This window comes from Euprymna scolopes, chromosome 24 (assembly GCF_053919585.1).
Source record: "Euprymna scolopes isolate OS-2025 chromosome 24, ASM5391958v1, whole genome shotgun sequence".
NCBI classification, from domain to species: Eukaryota; Metazoa; Mollusca; class Cephalopoda; order Sepiida; family Sepiolidae; genus Euprymna; species Euprymna scolopes.
The window spans coordinates 60,456,236-60,479,858 of record NC_136505.1 but is presented as its reverse complement, the minus strand read 5'-3'; positions in this window follow the sequence as shown (position 1 = coordinate 60,479,858).

Genomic DNA, 23,623 nt, shown 5'->3' with positions numbered 1-23,623 from the left:
CAAATTTTTATCATGCCAATAGTGTTGAAATCCATCTGGACCATCTAGATTAAACTTTTTCTCATCGGAGAAATTTACATGGAACATGTAGGTGTGAGTTGGACACTTTACTGAATCACAAACAATAAAATTCCACTACACTAGTAACCGCTAGATTACATCGAATGTAATACCTTTTATTTCGAAGATTTCCAACTTAATTTATGTTGTTTCACATCTGTACTAATTAATGCCATTTAGCACAATTAAATATTTTCATTAACTTTTTTTTAACAAACTGTTAAGAGGATGTACTTGCGAAGCTATATTCAACCTCTTTTGTATATGAAATCTACGAAAGGTTTGTGCCTGGTTTCATAATTAGGGGCTCATTCATAATTTCCTAGTTTAGTATTGACTATATTCTGTTTTTGTTAAATTGTCTTTGAATCTAACGGTATTACAAGGGATAATCAAAGAAACAAAACCAAACGAATAGAGATTAACTTCACGAGGCTAACAAGCTGTATGCCAAACGCGGTATGTGCGGGGTTTTTCTGACAATCAAAAAATGCGGGTAGAAAATAGAATGGTAAACTGTAATTGAACGTTTACATTATTTGTATTTTATTTGTATTATTCGAACTATTTTACTTATCTTGAATTCTATTCTCACAACATTTCGGCCTATGTAATCTCCGACTTTCTTTAGGTCCATGTTATCGAATGCATGAATCTTTATTACGAACTCGGGAATTCGCATTGATTTTCGAACAGAATCTTTCGTTTAATCTATGGGAGAAGCTTTCTCGCTTTTCGTCAGACATGACTGAGAAGAATGTATTCGATTATTCGTATTTAAATCGTCTGAAACGCAGTGTAATAACAGCCGAGGTGAGTAAAATAGTCTGAACAATCGAAATTATAAAATTTTCAATACGCATCTAAGAAAATACCGAAAATATTTGGTTATTGTTTGAAGGGTGCTTAACTGAGCGCTGTCTGAAGAGAAACGATTTTTACCATTACAGAGAACGAATCGCTGAAATCGGTGAAAGCTCGACTTGAGATCAAAAGTATTGAGCACTTTACCCTATTCCAGCCGGGTATAGGAATTTGAATGTAAATAAGAAGCTGAATATAATTTCGGGTCAGAAGTTGAATATAGATAAAGAATGTAGAATTTTACTATAATTAACTGGAAGTTTCATTTTCTTTTCTTGATTTAACTATGCATGTTTGCCGATAGAAAAATGTGTCAGCAAAGATCTTTCGTATTATGGCACCAGTAAAAAACAACGCGGCATAAATAAAATCATATTTACCAAAATAGAATGATACATTATAATTAGGGTCAATAATGTGTCTAATACGAGTGTACAGCGATGATGGTCGTTTGGTTGTTTTGTTTTACGGCATATCAACCTTATTCAGTTTAGTTAATCCTAAATCCAGTAATATTTGAAAAAAATGTTTCTATGCTTAAAGGTCTTGTTAGGCTTAAAATATTTTTTACATAATTAGGTTGTTTTGTACAATTTTTGTTTTTGTTTTTTGATTTTGCAAAACATGATTGAGTTTTGAAAATAGAAATAAAAAATATTAATAGCTTTGGTGCATTCTATGTTATGAGACTAATATTTCAAGACAGTCTGATTTCGTAGCATCAGATTATTCAACAATGAACATTCTGTTCTAAAGAAACAAACCAGACGAGCGCGGAAACAGTTTTTCATAAATATAATTCGTCTCGTATATATAACTACAACAGAAGAAATCGAAGATAAAGTACTCATTGACACGTTAACGTAAAATAACTGAGCTTTTTTTTCCTTTCTTTCAGGTGAGTGCGGTACAAATTCTTCCTTTTTACCATCTTTCGGATTATGAACAAAGAAACGTAAGTGAGAAGGATTCTGTGTGCAACCTCTTTTCACAGATCTGGTTCCGTGCATGTCATCATCTGTTAAAATATAATCGGCGATCTTTTTTTTTTATCTTGCGGCATGCGCACATGTGATGTCTCTAAAAATGAATGTTTTTTGTGTTTTCATAATAAATGCAAGAATTTGGGACTGAATATTTCTTATAATCTTATTGATTGAAAGAGTATACGTATTTGAGATTTTGTCCAATCAAGAGCCGATACGTATAAACAACATTTACTGTTACTGTTTGCTGTTCAGTCACTCATTTCGAATGAATGTAATGATTATTGTTTACATTCATTCTCTCCGATCTCTCTCTAGTTAGAATTCTTTCCCGGAATACATCGGGTATTTACAAAAGTGATTACAGAAAGGTTGCCGCCTTTCTAAGTATAAGTGTTTCTGTGTAACGAAGTTGGCATTTTCAAATAGTCAGTCCGTGTCGTAAACCCCTTAGCTATTGTCACCTTACCACTGTTGCTTCGAACGAGCGTCTGTTAGCGATGCAATAATTATGAAAAAAAATCTATAGCTTAAACGTTTTAACTATTTTTCGAAGCTTGGAGAAAAAAGTGCGTTGATGTGATATCCTTTCTCCATGTATTTAAAATATAATAATCTCGGCTAGGGTGTTGACTAAACATGGCTGTAAAGATTAAAAAAAAAACGGTCGGAAATTATAGGAAATTTGTTTCAGTTCCGTAATAACAACACTTATTTCTAACAAGTCTCCCATCCTAATATATATAAACATTAAACAGTATATATATATATATATATATATATATATATATATATATATATATATATATATAGTGTGTGTGTGCAAAATCAAGACTTCAAGACAAGGTGTTGATGGCAACAAAAAGTGTATTTCATTTTATGCTACAATTGTTTCAATATCTAGTTCGACAATTGCAAGCATTATATCGTTTTAAAATTTTCAAAAACCAGCATATCTTCAGACATTTAGCGAGACAATAATTATGAAAAAATTCTATAGCCTAAACTTTTTAACTATTTTTCTAAGCTTGGAGAAAAAGTGCGTTGATGTGATATCCACTCTTCATGTGTTTAAAATATCATAACCCCGGCTAGGGTGTTGACTTGTAAGGAGTGACCGCTAAACATGGCTGGTTTTTGAAAATTTTCAAACGATATAATGCTTGAAATTGTCGAACTAGATATTGAAACAATTGTAACGTAAAATGAAATACACTTTTTGTTGCCATCAACACCTTGTCTTGAAGTCTTGATTTTGCATACACAGTATATTAATGCTTAATTAGGAAATGTGATAATTTTGTAGCTTAATCCTTAAGTCAATCATTTTTGGCTTAAAACCTATTGGTGTATGAAAATTTACTGAATTACTCGAACTCAGTATATCTATCTATACTCCTATAAATTCGTTTCTCTTTCGTGTGTATTGATATTCATATTAAAAAAACCCTCTTTTCTATTTATTTAAAAAGAAAATACAATGTTCTTATATATGGGTCGTGGAATTATATTCATATGCAAATAGCTAATTTGTATATTCTTTTAAACGTTGATTTTAATTAATTCCCTATCAATTTTTTCGATTTTCTTATGGAATGATCATCTTTAGTTAACAAATATAACGTAATTATATTCATGCAGATATTCTACACTTGCATAATATTCTATACTTGCATAATATTTGCGTAAAAAGTGTGCCGTAAACACAAAATTGTTACCATATATATTTATCCATACGTATATAATTTTCTTTTTCTATCTATCTATCTATCTATCAATCTATCTATCTATAAAAGTGAACGTGTCTGTGTGTCTGTGTGTCTGTGTACATTTCCCTACGCAATAACTCCAAGAATTTTTAGTCTACAGACTCGAACTTTGATATACAGGGTACTGAGATTTGGGAAAATCGATGTGATCGGTTTTTGGCCAGAAAGTTGGCGATTAACGGGTCAAACTTCAACGATTTGACCTTTGAGAACTCTACCAAAACTCCTTCGATAATTTGAGGTCTAAGCACTTGAACTTTTAGATATAGGTTTCTTAGACATGGATCTAACTTTATAACTTGATTTGAGCCCTAAACAGTAAATGTTAAGGGGTCATAATAGGGGTCAAAGTTAAAAAAAAAATGATCTCTGCGGTCTCTTCCAAATTACTTAGACAATTTCTGATCTAAATATTTGAAATTTTACATAAAGGGTATTCCAAGATAGGGCAAGCTTTTTCATCAGTTTGGGTCGAAAATTTTTAGTTACCAATATATAAATGTATGTATGTATGTCTGTTTGCATGTCTGCCTTAAACTTTCAATAGAGGCGACGGATTTTACCTAGATCAGTATCGATTTAAACTTCGACCTTTCATACGACAAATATCGAAAAATTGGCTAAAAACATTAATATCTTACCCTTCAACTAGGAACTTTTCTACAGGCGGGGGGTCACTTTTTTCGCCGATATTTTTGAAAGTTATCCTCTCTTTTAAATTGTTTAGCCTTACTTTTAAAAAAAATGTCGCTTCCGGTTTGGCGGTGGTCGTAACAGCATAAACGTTAGGTTTCACCGTTCTTTTCCTCCTTTGCGGTACGGGTTCGAGCCTGCCTTCCTACTACCACTTATTTTTTGCTTAACATACACATCAAAACACCCGGGCAACGCTGGGCTGAAATGCTAGTATATCTATAAAAGTGAACGTGTCTGTGTGTCTGCCTGTGTGTCTATCTTTTCATTTCCCTACGCAAAAACTCTGTCAATTTTAAGGTTACAGACTCGAAATTTGATATACAGGGTACTGAGATTTGGGAAAATCTACGTGATCGGTTTTTGGACAGACATCTGGCTGTTAACGGGTCAAAGTTCAACGAGTTGATCTTTGAGAACTCTACGAAACTCCTCCGACAGTTTTGGGTCTAAACACTTGAAATTTTAGATATAGGCTCATTGGACATGGATCTAACTTAATAACTTGATTGGAGCCCAAAACACTAAGTGTTAAGGGGTCATAATAGGTGTCAAATTTTAAAAAATTGACCTTTTTTTTTTTTGTTCAGCATACACCTCCAAACACCCGGGCAAAGCCGGACACCCATGCTAGTTACATATAAGTCTCTCACTCTCTCTCTCTCTCTCTCTATATATATATATATATATATATATATATATATGTGTGTGTGTGTGTGTGTGTGTGTGTTACAAAAGATCAGACAAACAGCAGTAGCGTCACTTACGAATCAAATGAATGAGGAACAGCAGTTAATCGCCTTTGATAAACTCGTTGTGCTCTATTAATACGGAATATATACGAAACCAGGTCATCGTGAGAAATAGAACATCTTTAATGTTGAAAATTAATAAAGGGTTGCAACAGTTTAACCCTACGATAAAGAGATTAATAGCCTTTCATCTAGATTACTTGTTGATTTAACATTTTTAAATAAACTATTTATTGAAATATCTGCGTCGTATTTGCGTCTTAATGTGCAAATTCTTTCTAAGATTTACATAGTGGAAAACTTCATGCGGGCTCTTCTGGATCTATTTGAAATTAATGATTGTTTAATAACGCATAGGCCTTGATTAACTTCTTAAACCATACCATAGAAGAAACGAATATGAAAAAAATGAATAACCCAAAATGTTCCATGCTTGACAAAGACTGAAGTCGTCGTTTTTATAATTGCGTTGTATTTGCTTTAAACTACGAATTCTAATTGAAAATCTATACGACGCTTACGTTGAAAAAAATCTAATTTACCAAAACGCTGCCTTTGTGTTAAAGAGAAATAGTTTAAAAACATTTAAAAATTGTTAAAATTATTTAACCAAATTGAGTTCTTTTCCAGAGACTCGCGATCTTTCGTTTTATACATATACAATATTAATAATGTCGAATGCATTTATGCATTCTCTGTACAATATATTAAAACAGACACTAATATGTTGGAGACGGTAACGATCCTTGAATGTTTAAAAATAGTGTGTAATTACAACCCGATCTTTATTTAATATCTAATCATTTTGCAATAAAATACGTTTAGTTTTGACGAAAGAGTTGGTCTTAAAATGGAACATTTTAAATTTGGTTTTTAATCAATAATTGCGATCTGTCTGGACCGTTTTACTTGTTTCTTGGAATACTACGGAAATGATAACGTAGAACGTAGTACTGAATAGTAGGTAGATACGTTTTTACCTACGTAAACTTATATATGTACTTTCTTGGTATATATGGGAAAAGAATGATTGCATTCTTAACATGGGATCACATTTAGCAAGCCTATGTTTAAGTTGGTTTGAGTTTCTTACTTGAAAGAATGTACCATTTATTAAAATAGCATTTTGAGTTTGAGGTCTACAATAGCTAAGTTGTTAAATGTTCTTTTAAAAACATCCTGTTACTAAATTATATCAGATACTAGCAGGAAGACAACACATTGTCTGGGATTTATATATGGATCAACAAATGCTCTGCAATTACAATACTTCTATCATGATCAAAATCGGTGAAATCATCCATTTTTTAATCAAGTCGATTGATTGCTGTAATCAGGTAACTAACGAGGTGCACCACGAGAAAGTTTCACACGCCTTTCTGTAGTGACGTTTTCTCCGATACATTCTAGTCTATATTACACTGTAAAGACGCTACCGTTTATTGTATAAAATCATTTTTATATAATGTCTTGAATTAATGTTTAAAATGCAAACGTCGAGTAGCATGGTTCGATTGTGCTCTAAACAATAGCATCCATTTCAAATATACCTCTCTCTCATAAAAGAACGTTCTGCTGATTTTATACTCCTGACCATTCACCATGTATGGTAATAAAACTTATCACACGCACTTGTGATGTTAAGCTGTATAAGGGTGTACACTTTTTACAAAATTGAAGTGTTCTTTTTTAATCGGATTTTTTCGATTATCGATTTTCAACATTCCGATACTAAATCTATCTTAGATCACTCCCAGCTACGTTAAGTAGATTTATATAAAATTTCAGAAAATCGGCCTCACTGTTCCGGCGTTCATAGGAAACGAACTCACAGAGACACAAAATGCCTTTTATATATAAGTAGAGATGATCTTAAACACGTGATTAATCTAATCTGGGGGCGCTATGTTTTTAGTTAAATTCCAGAATAAATCATCAGGAGTTATTAGCGACAATTAAATGCTAAACTACTGTCGCAATAATGCAAATTAATTTGTAAAGCTGGTCAAAACAAGCGATAATACTGGAAATTAAAAACAACTTTTTGTCACTTTAACTTCGAGGAAGATCATTTGCTTTTATCAGTGAGTGACCACAGCTATTGAGTTGAGTGGGAATGTATAGTGTGTGAAAAATAACAACAATAATAGCAGGAGTACTAGGAATAGTCGCGAAAATACTCGAACCTTTTTGTGAAATTGACATCCAGAGGCTGAGACTATAACATGGTCCATGACGCAATGGTTAGAGTACTTGGAAAAAGTAATTGTAAAAGTGATATTCACTTGAAGGTTCAATTCTCTTTGTGGGCAATGAAAAGAAATACAATTGCGAATTACTAAGGACTTCTGACGGAACAAGATCATGATATCTTCGTGAAGTAAGTAAAGCCTTTTGTTCGAAATTCCGTCCTTGTACCCGAGTTTGACAGAAACATTCCCGACTTCAACAAGATACACCTGAAGAAGGTCGGATGTTACATCGACTGAAACGCTGTATAAATAACACTCAATATGAAAGCAGTAGTTCGAAGAATCCAAATGATAAAAGAATTCCTGTTTTCATTTTTATTTTTGTAGAAGAGAATTACATTCAGGTAAGTACTTATTATTTAAAGTACCAACTCCAGATATCCTAATTACTCAATGCGAGGACACAAAAATACCTGGTTCAGCATTCAGGCGCGGGTTACTGCTCTCGCCAGATTATCCATCCAGGAGAAGGAAAACTGATATTAAACCAATAACTACTGGCCTCATACCTCATGACACGAAACACACGGGGAAGAAGGTCTCATTTGTCCTGGTGAACAACCTTCCGTGAAAAGGAGGCTCGGAGAAAACTGTTTAAAAACTAAGATTTGCCTGTAGCCCGGGTTTCATACTCATTCTTTATCTATTAGCCAAGCACAGAGGTGCGATCAAATGGACTTAACAGAAACACCTTTGCTTGCTGCTTGACACTGATAGCGTACCATACTTCCATCTGATTTAATTCCCCTAAAACTGGTTATCTTAAGATTTCTCAAAGCCACAATATTGTGGATAAAGATTCAACTGATTGTCTACTTGTGTATGTTTGACATCAAGCAACTACATCTTTCCCCCCTGAAATTGAAAAAAAAATCAATAAAATAACAGTGCAAATAAAACATACAATCAAACCAGATACCCGCTCAAACAAAACCAATTCCCATCCTACCTTGAGGCATTCACAAATATTTGTGAACCTAGAATTTAGACGATGTAGAATCATTTCGCTTAACAAACTTCCTGTATTTCTTGACGGTAAGTGAAACTAACGTCAACTCCTTCGAACCACTTTAGCATGCCGCCCACTAGTTATCTCCCACTTTACCGTAAGGACTCAGACTTACACATGTACCGATCATGAATCACATGCAAGTGAATATGAAAAAAGTCCTAAAATCCTTCCCATCCTGGCAGAATCTACACGTGTGCGTATGGAGAGGTTGAATTAATCTCTGCATTTATATATATACACTAAAACGTTAATCATATACATATGTACTTTTCCCGATATCCTGTCTACTTCGTTAAAATTATATGATATACTGATTTATTCAAGATCTGTATTTATATTTTGTTCCTTGATTATTATATTTCCTATAATAGGGGCTAAATTATAAAAACCTTTTCTTTGTGTGATGGTGCTAGTATTTGCAATAAGTGCTGATTTTATAACTCTTCGTTTAGATCTATCTATAAGGAATTTGATAATTTTTGCATGATCAAAGTTAAACGAGTCATCACGTTCAGCACAATGGCAGTAAAGTGCATTTAAAGGGTTTCCATTCTTTATGTCTCTTCTATGTTCATTAAGTCTTATTTCTAATTTACGTTGTGTTTCACCTATGTATGTTTGATGGCAGTCATTGCAAGGGATAGAGTATATGCCGGCGTTGGATGTAAGGGGTTTGGGGGAGTGCTTTGTAGTTTTTAACGATTGTTTTATTGTTGAAGAAGTTGTTTGTATCAAATATATACCGAGTTTATTGAGAGTGTCGCAATTTTTTGTATTATAAGTATGGGTTGGAATAAAGAGATATCTGTTAAGTAGGGAGGTATCTGTTGTTTTATATTTCTGTTTGTTCATATTAGAGTATATTTTCGTGGCTTTTTTTCTTCGCGTTAGAAATGAAATACGTCGGATATTGTAATGTTTTTAAGGCGTTTTTAATGTGTTGAATTTCATCATTAATATATTGGGGCTGCATATTCTAAAGGCACGCAAGACAAAACAATGATCATGCCAGTTTTTATTTTTTCATTGTGGTGCGAGTAGTGGTGAATATAATCATTTTTCTGTGTGGTTTTTCTATGAACTTTGAAACTCAAATCGTTTTCTGATCTGATTATAAGAAAAGCTAGAGAGTTGTCTTGTTCGAATTCGTGTATAAATTTTATGGATGGTTCCACTGAGTTTAATTTATTTCTGAGTTGTTCTATTTGTGCTTTTATGGGGAGGAAAATAAGGATATCGTCTATGTATCTGAAGTATGTGGTGTTTTTAGGTAATCTGAATTTGTAAGAGTTGGTCTCTATAAATTCTAAAAATAGGCATGGTAGGGAGTCCAAATTTTTGTCTGTAATAGGAATTATTGACTTGGAAATAGGTTGTATCCGTGATAAGTTTTATTATTTGTATTAATATGTTCGGGGGAAAAAGGTAAATCGATTGTAATTTTGTTTAGGTGTTTGTGGAGAAGAGTAAGGCATTTTTTGATAGGGATATTGGTATATAGGGAAACTATATCCAGATCGTGCATTGTTTTGTTTGGTATGTCATTATTTTTTATTTTATTTAGAAGGTAGTCAGAGTTTTTAATACGTGATGTACTAATGGTGCCCATTAATGAAGTTAGAATATGGGCAATGGCCCGTGATCACTTATGAGTGACACTACCGATGTTAGCGATTATGGATCGTATGGGGATGTTTTTCTTATATGTTTTGAGGAGGCAATGCAGGAGTAGTGGGGTTGTATTCTATGTTATCTGTCCATTTTTTATCGTTTTTGATAAGTATTTTTTTGACAGATTTATTGAAGCTTTCAATTTCAAGTTTTCAATTTCTATGTATAGATTTTAAGTCTGTTTGAACGTATGTATCTCCGTCTGTTGCTGTGTGTGCATTTTCTCTAAATATATACTTTTATCTATGATTACTATTCCGCCCCCTTTATCTGCTTGTGAGATAATGATGTCTTTATTTTTTGTAAGAAGTTTTAAGGTATCAATATATCTCTTTGGTAGTGTTGACTCTTGAGGTTGAGTAGTTGTTAATGATATTATCCTCGTATGAAGCCTTTTGTGAAATCTGAGTCATCTTGTCTACACTTTTTTAGGGTTGTGTTTGTGGCGATGTTTGAATGTTTGCCGGTAGCGAATTTTAGGCCGAAGCTAAGGGCTTCAGTTTCAATGTCTTGTGGTTTTGAAGTAAGGTTTATAATAAGGTTTGGACGTCCTAAAGTTTTCCATTTGCTGTTTAGATTAATTGAGGAAGTTTGTTTTCCAGTTTAAGAGTAGGCCGGGTGTTAAACTTTTTGATAGATTTGTTGATGTTCTCTTATTGAGTTGGGTGTCTCCTTGTAATTTTGTTGATAGACAGTAATTAAAGTTCTGGCTTTTCGAAAAAGATAAGAGCTTCGGCGCTTTAAAAATATTCCAGATGATAGAAGGTATTTTTCAACATGCCCCGGGAAAATATGGTCTGAGGTTTTAAAGGATCTAGGGAAGCATGCGGGTATGATCTTTTCTTCAATACATTTCTTCAATATTCTCTTGATAAATCAGTATATCATATAATTTTAACGAAGTAGACAGGATATCGGAAAAAATTACATATGTATATGATAAACGTTTTAGTGTATATATAAATGCAGAAATTTCTTCAACCTCTCCACACGTACACGTGACGTGTAGATTCTGCCCAGATGGGAAGGATTTGAGGACGTTTTTCATGTTCACTCGCATGTGATTTATGATCATCTTCTTCTACATTCTTACCCCGAAAACTTGATGACGCCACGTGAAATAGGGACGAAACGTTGATTAACATTATTTTATAAATTCTCGGTTTTCCTTTTCAAATAAACATAACGTCAACCATCGCTTGTATTTTTATCTTATTTTTACTCATATACGTGTGTGTGTGTGTGTGTGCGTGTGTGTGTGCGTGTGTGTGTGTCTGTGTGTGTCTGTGTGTGTGTCTGTGTGTGTGTCTGTGTGTGTAACGCGGCCTTTACAGTTTAAATGTGTGTGTGTGTTTTACAATGTTTACGTATGTGTGAGTGTGTGTCTGTGTGTGTGTCTGTGTCTGTGAGTGTGTAACGCGGCCTTTACATTTTAACCGTGTGTGTGTGTGTGTTTTACTATGTTTACGTGTGTGTGAGTGTGTGTCTGTGTGTGTTTGTGTGTGTGTTTGTCTGTGTCTGTGAGTTTGTAACGCGGCCTTTTCATTTTAACCGTGTGTGTGTTTTACTATGTTTACGTGTGTGTGAGTGTGTGTCTGTGTGTGTGTTTGTCTGTGTCTGTGAGTGTGTAACGCGGCCTTTTCATTTTAACCGTGTGTGTGTTTTACTATGTTTACGTGTGTGTGAGTGTGTGTGAGTGTGGGTGTGTCGGTGTGTGTGTGTGTCTGTGTGTATGTGTGTGTCTGTCTGTGTGTGTATGTGTGTGCCTGTGTGTGTCTGTGTGTCTGTGTGTGTGTGTGTAACGCGGCCTTTACATTTTATCCGTGTGTCTGTGTTTTACTATGTTTACGTGTGTGTGAGTGCGTGCGTGAGTGTGTGCATTATCACCATTTATAGAAGAGTGCCATTCCTAATGTCCGGTTATCAATATGTAAATGTCTAAAGAGCACCGACATATTTTAATAGTTTTCCCCCGGATACCATTATTGAATTACAAAGAATAATTCATTAACTTTTACTTTTGGTTAACTTTTGATTGAATCCACGGGTGTAGCTGGCTCTTGGTCCCTCAGCCATGCCTGGATAGTAGTGCTAAGTTACCGCACTTACTGATGATTGAACCTTTAAACTCAGTGGATTATCAGTTCGAACAGATTATTATTTATTTTATTTTATTACTTGCAACTTCATCTCACACGTTCATAGAATTTTTACAAGTAATGGTTCTTCTGGCTACCGTTTGTTTATAACTATATTTAACTCGTGTTTCTACTCCTGCATTAAGATTTTCACGCGATGAAAAATTGATGGTTTGGTTTGTTTGTTTTTGTTTTACGTCATATCAATCCTCTTCAGGTTATTTAATGCCGAATCCAAAGATTTAAGAAAATTTTTTTTAATAGAATATATTTGTTGTTTTCAACTCGGTTTCTATAGTTGGGATCCTAACAGGTACTACCACTCCGGGTCAGAGTGGACCTAGGAGAAATGGCAATTAAAGGGTGGCTCCACGCTCCCCAAAGCCCGTAAGCTGGGGCCTCACCACTGGATATAGTTTAAGGTCATATCCAGCACCTGAAAAAGTGATTTGAGAACCTGGATGTGTTCAAGTCCAACGTAAAGAAATTCCTGATGAACCGCCCCCCTAAGTAGACATTTTTATTAAATCCCCACACTAACGTATTGTACATGCCATAATCCTTATCCCTGAGTGGCTTCCGAGCCTTGATAAGTGGTGATTATTGTAAAAAAAAGAGATAAATCGTATAAATTAACACAGTGGAAACATTAACCGTAATATTCATTGCGTACAGCAATGAAGTTAAGCAACGGCGATCTTATCTATTACATAGATGAGTATCGATTTTGCAACAGCAGGTGAAATAAATGAGGAAACTAACATTGCTTGAAAGATGCTTTCACGGAAAGTCTTGGGAATAGTATGAGTCCAGTTATTCTCCCATGTGGATGAAATTGATTTGCTTCTTTTGGTTTACAGCATTTCAATATAATGAACAATATATATGCTAAAAACACATTAAAGGTTTATCTCTCTTTCACGGCGAGAAAATACGACACAAGGTTGTAGTAGAATATGAAAAGCCAGCACCCTAGCAAAAGAGCACTCTACATTGAAAAATAACTGCCTGGGCAGCCCTGTTAGCATTTCCCGGTAGAACCATCTCAGGCGATTACCAATAAACTACCTTCTCTTAAAAAGGTAGAACAAAGAGTCTGGCAGAGTGGATTTCTTAGAACTCCATAGGGCCAAAGCTATATCTTTGTCAATAGGGATAAATGAGCTCAACAGTGGCCCAGGGTCTGTTGGATTTTAGGCTGAGCGCGAAGATTGAATCAAACCATGTTTCATGTAAGACAATACAAACTAATTCTGAGATTGAACTGAATCTGTTGGTCGCTCTGCTGAAATTATAATGACATATTCTTGGGTGTCTACACTGATGTTTTAAATAGTATTTATAGACACGCCTGACGATCGCCTCCGTTATGTAAATCTATCATTTTAAGACGATAAAGTTTCAAACAGCATTTTAATCACTAATCGCTCAGATATAACGGTCGCATCTCAAGCACATGCACCTGCATGATTACGAAATAAACCATATACAAATTGTAGGATATTAATTTGGAGCTTATGACATGCATTACTTTCATTTTTGCTTTGATAATGTTTGAATTTCCTATTCGATAAAACAAGTCTTTATTTGATGTCAGCGATAGTAGAAATAAACCAAATATCATTCCTGATGTTGAGGAAATTACCAAAGAAGAATTGATTATGTTAATGTTTTGATCTTCTAATGGCTAGATGCACAAGAAAACGGGCGTAGCTATATACATATGTGTCTGTCAATGAATGAATGAGCCTATATACACATATATGCGTGTGTGCGCGCGCGTGTGTGTGTGCTACAGATCTTGAGTAAAATTTCGAGGGAAATTCTTGGCCTGAAGACGTAGTCTCCCTAAAACGGGTGATTACAGAAACATGTATGCACATATGTAGACAACAATGTTTGCATAAACACATTCAATATACCTGCTCTGTTAACTTAGCCATTTTTGGTAGACACATGTTGTTTCAGTGGATGTACTTCTAGGAAACCAAATTACACTGTCATAATATATATATATATATATATATATATATATGTATGTGTGTGTGTGTTGGTGTGTGTATATATATATATATGTATAGTAATGTGTGCCTATTACTGAGTACATGGTAATATATAAAAGTAAAAGTGTCTGTCTGTCTGTGTGTGTACATTTCCCTACGACATAACTTTGCAATTTTAAGTCTACAGACTCGAAATTTGATATACAGGGTACTCAGATTTGGAAAAATTGATGTTATCGGTTTTCGGGCAGAAATTTTGCGATTAAGGGGGCAAAGGTCAACGATTTAACCTTTGAGAGCTCTACCAAAATCATACTACAATTTTGGGTCTAAACACTTAAAATTTTAGATATAGATTTCTTGGACATAGATCTAACTTAATAGCTTGATTTGAGACCTAAACAATAAATGTTAAGGGTAATAATAGGGGTCAAATTTAAAAAAATTGACCTTTTTTGCTCAGCATACACCTCAAAACACCCGGGCAACGTCGTGCACCCATGCTAGTATATCTATAAAAGTAAACATGTCGGTCTGTCTGTCTGTGTACATTTCCCTACGCAATACATCTGGCAATTTTTAGTTTACAGACTCGAAATTTGATATACAGGGTACTTATATTTGGGAGAATCGAAGTGATCGGTTTTCGGCCAGATATTTGGGTTTTAAGGGCTCAAAGTTCAACGATTTGACCTTTGAGAACTCTACTAAACTCCTTCGACAAGTTTTGGTCTCAACACTTGACATTTTAGACATAGGTTTCGTGGACATGGATCTAACTTAATAACTTCATTTGAGTCCAAATAATCCAAATAATAGGGGTTAAAGTTTAAAAAATTGACACTTTTTTTTGCTTAGCATTCACCTCCAAACACCCGGGCAACGCAGGGCACACATGCTAGTATATATATATATATATATATATATATATATATATATATATATATATATATATATATATATATATATATATATATATATATACTTCAGAATAGTTTTTATTTAACAATCAGTTGTTATGGAAACGTGAGATTGTAAAGTTTACAAAATATTACTGGCAGTAATATTCTATAAGTTATCCCATCTAAACAAGAACTGCTCGATATGCAAGATAGAGCAAATAAATTGAAATTCATTGAATCACAATTTAATATATATATATATATATATATATATATATATGTATGTATGTATGTATGTGTGTGTGTGTGTGTGTGTGTATAAGAAGGTTGTTTACAATGCATGATGCCGGGATGGTGAAGTGGCATGATGTAAAAACAAAAACCAACAGAGGTCGCATTTAAATTTTAAATCTTGGCATATCGATTTATTTTTTTCAATTGTTCAGATATAAGTCAATCAATATATACCTTTAAAATATAACCATGATGGTCAGATGTATTTGATAATTTTAAATGTACCGCTGTTTTTCCAAATAAAATCAAACCAAAAGTATGCCGCAAAGCTCAACAATGAATGCAAATTAAAATTCAGAACGGATGTCCTTAATTTAAAAAAAAGATGTGAATAACAATATCGCAGAATGGGCAACTTCATGAATAAAAATATCGTTAAATTATCATTTCCGACCTCCAAAAACCTGGCTTTATCCATAATTCATTGCAACAAAAGCAGACTACAACGTGCGGTAAAATGTGCCAATACACATCAACCTAATACCGATACAAAACTGCTCAATAAGGTGAACGGCCTGATCTCAAACGTAAGCGTACCGCAATAATGGACAATAAGCTTTTAGGAGAGATGTGGAAATCGCATGCGTTCCTTAAAAATTAGGTTTAATCCAGAATCAAAAACCTACTCCAGGATGTGTTAACTCCGAAGTTGTCAATTGGCCTTCATAGTATGACTGCCATGCAGGGGTATTACTATTCCACTATTTTAGGTAATATAAGTAATTCAGTTAGGATATCATAAAAACGGTTTCTTGTGAGGGAGAAGCCATAGAACAGGGATGATTATTACATAATCTTCAACTAATGTAATTTATAATATCAAGCGTAAGGTATTTTAAAATATAGGTGACTGGGAGATGCCACCTTGAGATAACTTGCATTAAAAGGATAAATAAGATTAATATTAGATGCCGGTTTTTATGCGTATACTCGTATAACAAGTGTACTTAAAATACCACTCTTTTAATCATTTGTAGCAAATATAGAAAGCCCCCAGAACTATGACGTACAAGAATAAGAAACAGCCTACAGTCCCCAACAGTTCTCGAGTCACCGTTTCCGGCAACAAGCGAGCCAGGAATAGAACAGATGGTGCTAAAAATCTCTAGATTCGAACAGTCTGCCATTTGAAATTGAACATTGGAACGCACAACGCGAGGTCACTGTCTACTGATGTTAGAGTCATCGAATAAGAGGAGGAACTACAGATCAAATTAAATATTGTAGGAGTGCGCGAAACCAGACGCAAGGGTGACGGATGTCTCACCCTTAACAAAGGCGGACACCACTTATACTATATATCAGTTCATTAAAGTTGGAATTTCTATACGGATTCATTACAGATGAAAATGAGAAAATTAATGCAGTTGGAAACATATACGCCCCCTTCACGCTTTTAACTGTCACTTCTTGCAATGAGACACGAACTGTAGCATTTGTTTTTTGTTTTTTTTTATTTTAATTTTAGTTTGGTTTATTGTTTTCATTTATTTTATTTATATTGCAGGTGTTTCGAGTTTCTATATTCTCGGCTATTAATCGAAATACGTGTAATAAAAATATTAAAAAAGTGAAACATACTAAAATAGGAGACAATAAACAACACTTTAAGAAAAAATAATAACTTCACTTCTTTAAATATATACATATATATACGTGTATGTGTATGCATTTTATACATACATTTCCCTATTATTCAAGCGAATGTGAATAAAAGTACAATTCTAAGTTTATGCTTCTTTCATTATTTCTGAATTCATCCATTTTATTCTTACACTCTCCTACATTCGCACTCATTTGACCCTGATTAATGCATTGACAAAATATATTACTGTACTTATAGCGCATGCGTGATGTTGCCCAATATCTTTTCACTTTTATTTGGTTCTCTTTTAAGTTTCCATTATACTATTACAGCATCGTCCTATTATTAACTGCACTAAATTGCTATAAAACTAAACTATTTTTTATAACCATAATATTGTGTCAATATCTATTAGGAACATTTATATTGAGATTCCATGCAAAGTCTACGATACTATAAACCTTAGTCTCTATAATTACCCGTTAATTTTTATATTCTATTTGGAATAATCACTTCCAGGAAAATATAACGAAGAAAAGTAAGTTCTTCTTCTACCGTAAGTAATAATTGTAATTGTTTATGAAATATTTTTTACTAAATAAAACAGATGTTTCGTTTTCTGTATTTGAAATAGTTGCACTCTAATTCTTTCATAATACAATGACTCTTTTATACCTTCTAATTAGAAAACAGTAATTGTCGGTTAAACATTCAAATAAAAGAAAAATTGTACAGCATAATCATGTTGACACACCGGTTTCCGCTGGATCACCAGTTAAGCAACATTGAACCTGGACAGTAATAAATGGGTAACCATTTAAGACGTTCAGATTATGTATGTGCTCTCTACTTATGTCAGCATTGTTCCCAATCGTCATGGACTTCCTCTTTTTACTGGACTCAAACAGTACCGATTCAGAAGAGGTGCGGTTATAGATTGCGCAACCCCTGCCTTACACTTACACGCGCAGCTGCTCCTACATCGAGTATTCTTTGTCTTCCGAGCCTGAACGGAGGCATCGGAAAAGAAAATTATGTACTTATTTTAAATTGCTGTTTTAGTCGGCGAATGAATTAATTTGATTTTGGAACAGCGATATCAGGCATATAAACAGCTTTGCCGAACAGACTGTCTTTTTTTAATGTGTGTATGAAACGTGCTAACATGCGTACGAACATGAAATGCCTTAGCGTATTATGTATAAATTATGATTAATAGCTTCAAAAATTATGGGCTTTTAATACATGAATATTTTCTAAGAATTTCAAAAGGTAAAAACCAGTTTAAATAATTTTATTTGAAAGTTTATAATCGTTCAAATTTCTTGCAAATTTCTACGAATCACGAAGTAAGTTATACTTATCTTACCAAAACGTTCCTTGTAGTCATTTACTCTATTGAATTAAGATTCCAATACATATTTAATTACTTATAATTTTTAAAAATATAGTATGTGCACATCATGAAGGCTGATAAAAATACAAACACACACGATAAAGGAGGCACGCTATATATATATATATATATATATATATATATATATGTGTGTGTGTGTGTGTGTGTGTGTGTGTGTGTATAGTAGTTTCGACGTTAAGTTGTTAAATATAAAGAAAACGTTTATGATGAATGGTTTCATAAATTTAAATAATTGAGCGCTCTTCTATGTTCTTTTCATAAAATAACACTATCTATATCTATATATATATTATTTGTAGAGAGGTTTGTTATCATATATATATATATATATATATATATATATATATATATATATATATATATATTACCTTACTCCTTGTTCTAAATGTCTTTACCCATAAATGCAGGAGTAGACATCTTCTGATCGGAGTAAAACACATTTGTAGCTATTGGGTGGTTTTGCTGTCAGAATAATAATTAGAGGATAAATACTATTTTATTTATATACCCAAGAATACAACACACGAATTATAAGACATGAGCAGCATAAGTGATTAATAACAGATGTGGGTTAAACCCAGGGGTAAAAACCAAGTTTTTAAGATTAAAAACATAATTTATATCCTTAATTTGTTAAATAAGCTATCGTAGCACGTTCTGGATCTGTCTGATTAAATTAATTATTAAATCATAGACGTCTTCTAGTAATCAATAGACCGAAAACATCAAACGGCCTGAATTATCTCCCTTTAGCTGTTATAGGAAATAAAATCGACCCAGTTTCCAACAGAATTAACTATTAGCAATTAACAACATGATTGGATTATCTCCCTTCATAATTGTCTTTAATAACGATATGAAAACTTATTCAAGCAGACTGACAATGAATTTTAAAACATTAAATAATAATAAATAGATTAGAATACCTTACTCGAAATGTTGTACAAGGATTTATATATATAATACAGCCTTTTTATTTATTCTCATATTCAATTAAACTTTAAACCTAAAATGGTCTTAATCTAAGTACTAAAATAACGATAATATGTAAACATTACTTGCCACTAATACGAAACTAAAATTAACCGTAACGTTATTGCAAGGTTGTTACGGCCATACTATAAATATAGAAATAAAAATTTAAAAAAAAAATTATAAAAAAATTAATTATTGGGAAATAAAGAAACAGCGATATCTAATGTAGGAACTCAACGAATGGGATATATAAAAGGACTTTTTAAGGCTTAGGGTTTTCTGTGGAAACTTCTAATGACGCTGTTCTTAAATAAGGATACGAAAATAAGGCGATACATTAATATTTAAATGGGCTTTTCCGTGGCTACCGCAAAGATAAATGTTTCTCACATGCTTTTCCCGTTAAGGGATTTTTTCCTTTTTCTTTCTTTTTTTCTTCTCTTCAAAAATGTTCTATTGTCAAAAGTGTTTTTATTCATAAAGTCTGAAGAAATTCTTGTTTTTGAAAATTTTCAAACGATATAATGTTTGAAATTTTAGACTGGACATGGAAACAATTGTAACGTAAAATGAAATACACTTTTTGTTGCCATCAGCACCTTTTTTGAAGTCTTGATTTTGCTTTCACAGTATATATATATATATATATATATATATATATATATATATATATATATATATATATATACAATAAATTGATTTAATATCTCTGGTTTTGTCTCTTATTCAGCAAGAATTTTTACAAAACTCTGAAAGGTGCATAATGAAGTACTACGACAAACAAGACAAAATACTGACAAGTTTCCCTGTCACCTCTGTGAACGATTTTCCAAGAGTGTAGTTGGTTTGAAGAGCCATCTACGTGCATATGGACGCTTTATATCAATCTGTCAAGAACGAGCAATCCCCCCCCACACGCGCATATATATATATATATACTTTAATATCCGATTAATTATTTTGAAGATTTTAATCGATAAATACTACCTGCTAATAAAATAGGAGTCAGATCTCTACTAGAGAAAATCCAGATTGAAACAGTCTCTCTCAAAGAAGGTTAATCGACATTGTCTTAGTTGAGTTTAGCTTCAAATTTAGCATAGCTTGCCACAGACTTGACTTTTAAGTGTTTTCCTAATTTTCTCCTTGTGGAAATGTTTTGCAGTAAAAATTTGACACAAAGTAAACATTCTTGTTTTAGATTCGTCCAAATATTTTCATAAGAGTCTCCGTCTGTCAGTTGCCATGTCACGTTTCAATTCTGAATATCTTCTGCAGTGCTAAGCACGCACATTAACATGAAACATTATTTCAGACGTGTCAAACAATTTCCTTTTTTTTCAATATGTATGATTTTAATTTTAATAATAACTTTCTTTTACTAGTCACGCTTAAGTATGAAATAATATTATTTTTATTCCTTTGTTCGTTCCTGAAATAACATTCTTCTTAACCTGCCATGCTTTTAATAGCATTTTTCTTGGGTTGATTTATAATTTTGTAAATAGTTTGTGTTAGATGCGTCCCAAAATCTTTATATGAGGTTCTATCTGTCCGTTATAACTATATGGTATATTTGTTTATTTTCGTTAAAGTTTTAAATAGCACTTTGATCGATAAATATGCTTAATGAATACGTATCATGCTTTTTGTACATGCGTATAAACATTTTTATACAAGGTTTAGAACTTCTGCTTCGTTTAATTAAGACATATTATTTTCATTGCTATGTGCGCTCATTAAATTGACGCTTGTTAAAAATAACCGTTGAAGCTGTTTTTTTATTTTATTTTATTTTTTAATTTTGCTTTTATTGGTCAGTGTTTGGCCAAAGAAAATAGATGAAGATGGCTTGTCGACTGGTACTATAGAATAAAGAGATCGGAGATAAAATGAGTTAAAAGTAATTCGCATCACAGTTTTATCTTTTGCCTTAATCCTGAAAGAGTGGCAATTGGAGAATGGTGAGTTAACACAGTTTATTTTAGGTTGAGGAAAGGGGTTGCTGTACGGGCTTCATTTGAACCTTGTCTCATTCAATGAAGTTCGTTTCATCGAGATCGATATTAGTTGCGTTTTTATTTTGTTGGCTTATTTGATTGCTTTGCGTCGATTTCGTATCGAAAAATTAGACGTTTTGATTAAAAAGAGAAAAGATAAAATAGAACTAAACACCTCTCATGAATATATAATTCAATTCTTAATTAATTGAATATATCTTTCTTTTTTGCAATATGATATGAAATAATTGAATAATAATAATAATAATAATAATAATAATAATAATAATAATAATAATAATAATAATAATAGTTCCGCTGTCTTATTTTTTCACCCGCGTCTTCAAGTCCAATGTAAACAAATTCTTATTAAAGTGGCTCCGAAATAATGCGATTATACCGGATTTCGACCACTAATGATTACTACGCTGGTGTCCCTGTAGCCATGGTACATGTTTCAACCCTTATCCTCGAGTAGTCTTTCACCTTAATAAGTGGTGACTCCCCTGTAAAAAAAAATTAAAAATATAAGATACTGTCGCTAGGACTATGACTTCTACTTCCACAATAATTACTACTACTACTACTACTACTACTACTACTACTACTAATGTTACTGACAATAATGTATAATGTTGATCAAATTTGATACAGTTTATTAATGCAAAACTGTAATATCTATTCCATGTGGATTTTATAGAAAGTTACAAAAATGAAACAAATCAATAATACAAACTTTCTAATAATAAAAACATATGTTATGGGTAATATATGTGTGCTATGAAAATTAAACGAAAACAGAACATCGTTGTTATGTTTATCGACATTTCGTCTTTCTGATACAACGACTTCCTAAAAATTTCAACAATTAAAACGAAACGTCTATAAACAGATGAAAAATATCGAGTTCTCATAATTTCATTTTCAATTACATTAGATTATTAATTCCGTAACTGTTATATATATATATATATATATATATATATATATATATATATATATACAATTTATTTAGTCATTCAATGAATTTAGAAATTTATGACGTGAAATTATGGAGTTTCAGATCAAAAGTTCTTTATTATTCTATGTAAAAAAAGAATACATTAGAAATATTTTAACTCCTTATCCTATAGGATTTCGATGTCTACCATCTCTTCAGAGAAATTACAAAGAAAATTGCTCCAGGAAAATGCCTAATTCGGATCATTACATTGTGATGTGGATTACTCAATTACTTTTTGGATCATTTAACCACACTGCTTTCAAAGACATTCACTTCGGATTTTACCATGTAATTTAGATTTAACGTTTATATCCTTTTCTATAACTTTCCTTACTCTATGACTTTTAATTACTCAATCAGTTTTTAACTGCGATTTTCCATGTCTCACTGACTTAAGCAAATAAGGTGTAAACCATTGTAACTATTTACTAATATTTTCTCCTCTGAATAGATGGTAGACATCGAAATCCTATAGGATAAGGAGTTAAAATATCTCTGATATATTATTTGTCTTACATAGAATAATAAAAATCTTTAGACCTGAAACTCAAAAATTTCACGTCATAAATTATAAAATCCATTGAATGACTAAAAATTTGATTTATTTGCTCTGTCTTGTATATCGAGCAATTCTTATTAAGTGTGATAATACTTATAGAATATTACTGCCAGTAATATCTTGTCAATCTTATAATCACAGGTTTCCATACCAGCTGATTGTTGGATAATTTTATTCTGAACCATATATATATATATATATATATATATATATATATATATATATATTTAAATAAGGGAGTAGTCACCAACAATGTGTATTTTTAACATATTACTCCCTTATTTAAATATACATCTATCTTTCGTTGGAATTTCTTAACCCATTATATATATATATATATATATATATATATATATATATATATACATATATATATATATATATATATTAGGCAAAATTACCGTACGTTATTACAATAAATTTACTTTCTCAATTTAAAAGGCATCGCCAGGCGACAAAATAACCTCTGGTCTCATTCGAGGTCTGCCATTCAAACAAATAGAAAAGAGTAAAAAAAAAACACAAATAAAAAAGGGGAAAAATAATTCAGATGTATTTTTTAACATTATCCGCCTAGAAACGTGTGATTATTTAGAAGAGAGGAAAGTTGTTTAAGCAGTTATAATGAATGTATCTTTAGTTATTTAAATTATGTCCGAATGACGAGTGATTTTATGAGACCGGAAAT